This window comes from Nymphaea colorata, chromosome 4, assembly GCF_008831285.2.
Source record: "Nymphaea colorata isolate Beijing-Zhang1983 chromosome 4, ASM883128v2, whole genome shotgun sequence".
Classification (NCBI taxonomy): domain Eukaryota; kingdom Viridiplantae; phylum Streptophyta; class Magnoliopsida; order Nymphaeales; family Nymphaeaceae; genus Nymphaea; species Nymphaea colorata.
This window is the reverse complement of record NC_045141.1, coordinates 1373270-1379269: the sequence shown is the minus strand read 5'-3', so window position 1 is coordinate 1379269 and position 6000 is coordinate 1373270.

Sequence of the window (6000 nt, the reverse complement as noted above, 5' to 3'; positions counted from 1 at the left end):
TAGATATGGATCTAATCTGAAATCTATATTTTTTTAGAAAAATTGGATCTCTGATACTGGATTAGAGATCTAGATAATGATCTGAAATGAAGATTTTAATCTAGGATGGATCATGGATTGAGATTCGACATTGAATTATGGAACTAGATTGTGAATCTAGATTTGGATTTTTGTTTTCAAATGGAAGGGGTGTCTCCTACTTGCCTCAGTTGATTGAATGGGTTTAGCCTATGTCCAGTTGATTGAGCCAGGAGGAGTCAAGTCATGTTGGGTTTGGTTTGGGGTGACTAGGTTTAGTATGAGTGAGCCTAGTCAAGCTAAAACTAGTTTGAGTAGAATTGTGTTCAGTTGTCTAAGCTTAGTCAAACTAAGACTGGTTTGGGAAATTGGGCTTAGTGGGCTCGAGCCCTTTGAGTTAGAAATTGGACCAGGTTCGAGTCATGGTGAGATATGGGCTGGGTCTAGGTTGATTTATTTCAAATAGGTCAAAATGACTTTGGTTTGAATTTAATTGGATCAGATTGTATATTGGGTCCGATGGGCTAAGCTAAGCTTGGCTTTGATTGAAATGGCTTCACCTGGTTGCAGTACTCTAAGTCAGACAAGTATTTAAAAACTAAGCTACGTGGGCAACTATCAGCAAATTCACGATCTAGGTTTACTATAAAGATATGATGGACAGCTTTTCAAAACGCAAGGATTATAAACCCCGATGAGGATAAGTTAACCATGTTTTTAAGAATTAAAGTTTGTGGACCCCTCCGAATCCATATTTGGCAGGTTCAAACAGTCAAGGTTTTAAGGCCTTGTGGGGACTATTTCGTGTAGGCTCTATCGAATTGAATTATATGGGTCCTACCAAGTTTAAATTAGGTAGGCCTTGACAGACCGGACCAAATGGGTTCATTGGAGCTATTTTAGGCAAGTTTGGGCACTATATCTAAATCTCAGTTTAGTTCACATGGCATCGAAAATGAGCTCTTGAAGTGCTTCAAAAGTTAGTTTTCCTAAATAAATTGTCAGTTTTCCTAAAGAATTGACATTTTTGGTTGAAGTGTAGCCTGCCAAGCTTTGGGCTATTTTAAGCCAAAATAAGCCACACAAAGCTTCACTAAGCCAGAAGGAAGGATCCTGGACTTCTTCTAAGGTAAAGAAAAGGTTTTGACTAGGTTTTAAAGTCAAGGGCCATGTCGACTTACTTGCTTTTGACTGTGAAAATGAGACCTCGCTTTAATTTTGCCTAACAATCTCATCTGTAGGGTCTTCTACGATTTTAGTTAAACAATGTAAATATAACCTAGGGTCGGCGTAAGGTGTTAGGGTTTTCTTAGGCTGGTGGTCAGCCTACTTGGACAACGTAGGTGATTTGACTCCATCCTGAGGTCACGGACCAGCTAGAACATGATTCAAAACAGTAATAAAACTAAGGGACAGGGGTAAAATGGTCATCTAAGTGACGTGAAAATTTTGAAGTGTTTACGATGCTGACTGAGAAAACGAACATGTGTGCTTTTTGCTACCTGATGGAAGTGATTTCCAAGCTCTTTAAAAGATAAACACTACCGATTGCAAGCAATTTTAATCGGAGTTGGTAATGATGGATTATGAGGACAATAGTGAAGAGTGAGTGAATAGGGATAAGCTTGGGCAACGGGCCCAGGTTACCGGGTACTTGGTACCCAGCCCGATCAGGTCCAGGCCCAAAAAGTCCGCTCAAGTTGGTTCGATTAGGAATTTTTTAAAATTTTTTATTGTTTTTATTCAATAATAATATATATTTTATTATTAAAAATATATTTTATATCCAAAAATTTTATTTTATATTTAAAAAAATATTTTTTTTTTATTTTAATCAGGTTGGGCCAGGCCTGGCCGAGGCCGGTTTGGGCTCGAGCACAGGTTTCAAGCGTCCGGCCAACCCGCACCCGTCTCTTATCGGGTCAAGACTGTCAGCCGGCCTGGCCGGATGCCCATGTTTAAATAGAGACCAACGGATAACGGTAGTGATTAGTGGTAATGCTTTACACTGAGAAAGACTGTCAGCCGGTGACTAGGAGGGATTGATGCCACATGGTAGATAACGTGCAAGGCTAATATGGCTTGTAACGATGAAGGAGGGCTTCATGTGCACCCATGGTAATGAAACAGGGAAATGATCGATTATGCAATTTGGCGATGGCTCTCAAATTCAACGAGCGATTGGGTGGACCTTTCAGGGAGGTGCATGCTGCCAGATGATACACGGGAGATAGAGCTTGGTGAAAAAGACTGTAGACACCCAAAATTTTTAGAGGCAAAAATGACCATTTTACACCTCATAAAGGGGACTTTGAACTGATTATTTCAAGTGGATTTCAAATGTAAGGGCTATGAACTAAATCAGATCAAATCATGCACCGTATGTATTTGGCCCTATGACTCAGATCATCAGGGTTGTTAGCACCTAGAAAAATGATAATTTTATCTCTGACCATCCTCATTTTTCTTTACTTTTCCTTAATTATGCATAACAAGCAAGCCTTAAAACAAGTTCACCAGCTTACACTTTTCCAGAAACGATCCAAAAATTACCCTTTTCCCCTTATTTCTACCATTTTTCATCAATAGAACACCTACATTCCTAATCAGACCCACCTTAGTGTCAGCAGTAACTCCATTTCTAGTTGTCAAGCTTGAAAGACCTGAAATGTCGATTTTCAATCCAAGTACATAGATGGATTTTGTGTAACTCGAGGAATATTCAGTTCTCATAGTCAATCGCAAAATCACCATTTCTCATTTTATCCACATTTTCGTATACATTTTCAATTTCAGCTTGTTATATTTTGAAAAATGTGATTTTTCAAGTACAAATGGATGAATTTTCAATCATACTTTGCATGCCCCTAAACTGAACCAAGTCTATGTCTTGGTGGGGTCAAACGTTTTTCCCAAATTGATAAAACACAATTTTGTGCCAAGGGTTATACATGCATTATTTTTTTATAACCTAAGTTTGGAGTTACTTAGCTTAGGGTTTTCATGCATGAGACCTATGCCCAGTAAAACTCACACATGGTTTGAGCGTACTTAATTGAACATGTATTACAAAAATTGTACCTAGTTTGACTTGAGGCCAACCTGACTTGCATGCAGCTGAGTCTAGACCTAGATCATGCCCAGGTCCACCTCTTGAACACTAAGTCTAAGCCCACAAGGCCCATTTTAGCCTAGGTTGGATGTCCAAAACTTAGATCCTTGATTCATATCACAATATCAAAACTTAGATCTATCATGTACTTTGATTCATATATTAATTTTAATTTCAGATATGTAGATCTAAATCTCTCGATCCATATCTCAATCTAGACTTTTGACCCAAATTCTAGATCTAAATTCTTTTTTAGATGTCTCCAAAATTCGTATTGTAATGCATATTTTTATATGAATCTAAAGTTTAAATCTAAATTAATCAGTTGTTCACACGCCATCTAACATTTTTTATGGATGACCTATGTCAACCATCTATCATTTCATATGAATAACACATGTCATGATTCTATCTTTTTAAAATTCTTAAAGGACACACGTCCTTAATCTGTATAGAAGAGTTAAGGAGGTTGCACCACCCAGTAGGGCACATGGTAGAAATATGCCATGATTGAACACATTTGGAGAGCGTGGCTTCTATTATAAATAGAGATGACCCTAGAAGGGATGTCCCATCTGAAGACTCTCCCTACTCCCCTTAGAATCTGTGCCCCTGCACCTGGAGAATCCTCTCTTTTATTATTTATCTCATTAAGATCTCCCTTGGAGTCTACGTCAGCTTAAACAGCCACCTAGGGAGCCTACATCCAATTTGTGGAAGAAAGAAGAAGAGGAGGAAGAACAAAAAGGAGAATGAAAATGAAAGGAAAAGACAAGTCTCTTTCTCTCTCTCTCTCTCTCTTTTCTCCTGTGTCTCATCCCTCTCATTTTTCTCTTTCTCTTCTGTCCCTCATCGTCTAGCACTTCTGCTTTGTGCTAATCATGTTTGTATTGCATTGAAGCACTCTATAAAGGCTTCACAAGTAGTTATTCATTCATTGTTTTCTTTTATTTCTTTTACCCTGTATATGTGTGTGATTTATATCATTTTCTTTCATGGTTTCCTTAGGCATGTTTAAATTAATCGTTTGTATGCTTTTAGGTCATTACGTTTAGGATCTTTGTGCATTTTCTAGCTTCAGAGACGTAACTTTTTGAGCTCATTCAAAATTTGAAATTGTAAAAATTCCAAAATTTGTCTGATTTCAGAAAGCTATATCTGACTCTCTAACTAGAAATTTTAATGATCTATAAAAAAACACATGTTTCTCCTATATGTGTAATTTGTTTTCCCAATTTCATCAAATTCCGAGTCATTTTGGTCCTATAGTTGGTTGTTTTCCCAAAGTGAGTTTCTGCAACTTCCAAAATGCATCAATGGGATTCTAAACTTTGTCTTATGAACTACGTAACTTTTGTTTGGGAACTCTGATTTGCTTTATGTGAAAGTCAGAAGTTAGATCTACAGGTCTAGTATCACAACACCAAATTTTAGTCAGTTTCAAGTTGATTTGACCTACCAATTAAGTGATTTATTCAAAATTATTTTTCTACAAACTTTTCTACATAATTGTGTTGTCTTATAAACTTCATGATGTTGTTTCTTCCTCTCTATTTAATCCTTTCCAAAACCTTCTGCTATGGTTAGTTATCTGTCATACCAATTTTATCCCCATATTTTCATCTCAAAAGGATGTCTTTAATCCGGTCAATTCTTTTCGTGAAATTTATTATTTGACTTGTTTTCTGCAATTTTTTTGTTTTAAATTCCAACTCTAACTTCATCAAACTATAACCTTTTGATCCACACCAATTTTTGAAATGACATCACTTGATTGGATACTCTTTTCACTACTCCTAATGTGGTCATAGAGTCATTAAGTCAATTCTGTTTTTGTAGTTTTGTGTCATTCTTACTTCTGATCTAACTTTGCAATGTCAAGAAATGTAAAGACCTATTGATTCTTTGTTATGTAGAGAGTCTATTGACCAATTCTCATATCAATCTAAGTTGATTTTATAGGGTTTTCATTAGACCAAATGTAGCTGCTCAATATGTTTTAGAGATTTTGTTTTCTGCAATTCTAAGTTTTGTCATAGGTTTCTAGTCCTTTATCTTTCATATTCAAAACGTTTTTTTCAAATCTACCAATTGGTGGTGGTTGGGCCATTTATAGAGAGTCTTCCTACCAAATTTTGTGTTAAAATAACTTGATGAACCTACTTTTTGAATGTGTCAAAGTCAGCCATTGAGTATATTTGACCTATTTTTCAAACTTGGATAGATTTCATGTTGCAGTTTGCTACCTAGGTCAAATCTGAGTTCAGCATCTAATCTTGATTTCTCTAGTGTTTAGGGTCAAATCATAATTTGATGTATCAATTCATATTCTAGTTAGTATGAATATTGTGTTTGATATTTAACATTATAATGCAACATTTGGTTTTCAAACTTGCATTTGGATTCACTAAAGGACTCGAGCTAGCTTATCACATTATCATGACCAATAGTACCTACACGTGAATTCTTGATCTAGTTTGTTCACTTCATGGATTTAATTTTCAAGATCCATGCATATTATGATTAACCGCTTTGGTATATTTTGTAGTGTTCAGTGTACATTCAAATAGTTTGTTTCCACTTTGCATAATGCATTTAATTTCAAATAATGTACTCATAATTAGGTCCATGTGAGCATTAGGTTAGATTGTCAGCTATATGCATAAGACAATAGTCCTTGCATGAACTTAGTCTAAACTAACTTTCATGAAGATACACGTTTTAAAAAACATAGTCTTGTTTTTGACAATTTCAAACTTGAGCTTGTTCTCAAACCTGTTTTTCAAAACCCTAGATTCAAACATGTTTGACTTCTAAAATATATTTAACCTGCCTGCAAGTATATTGGGTTTATTCAATGCCTTAGTCAA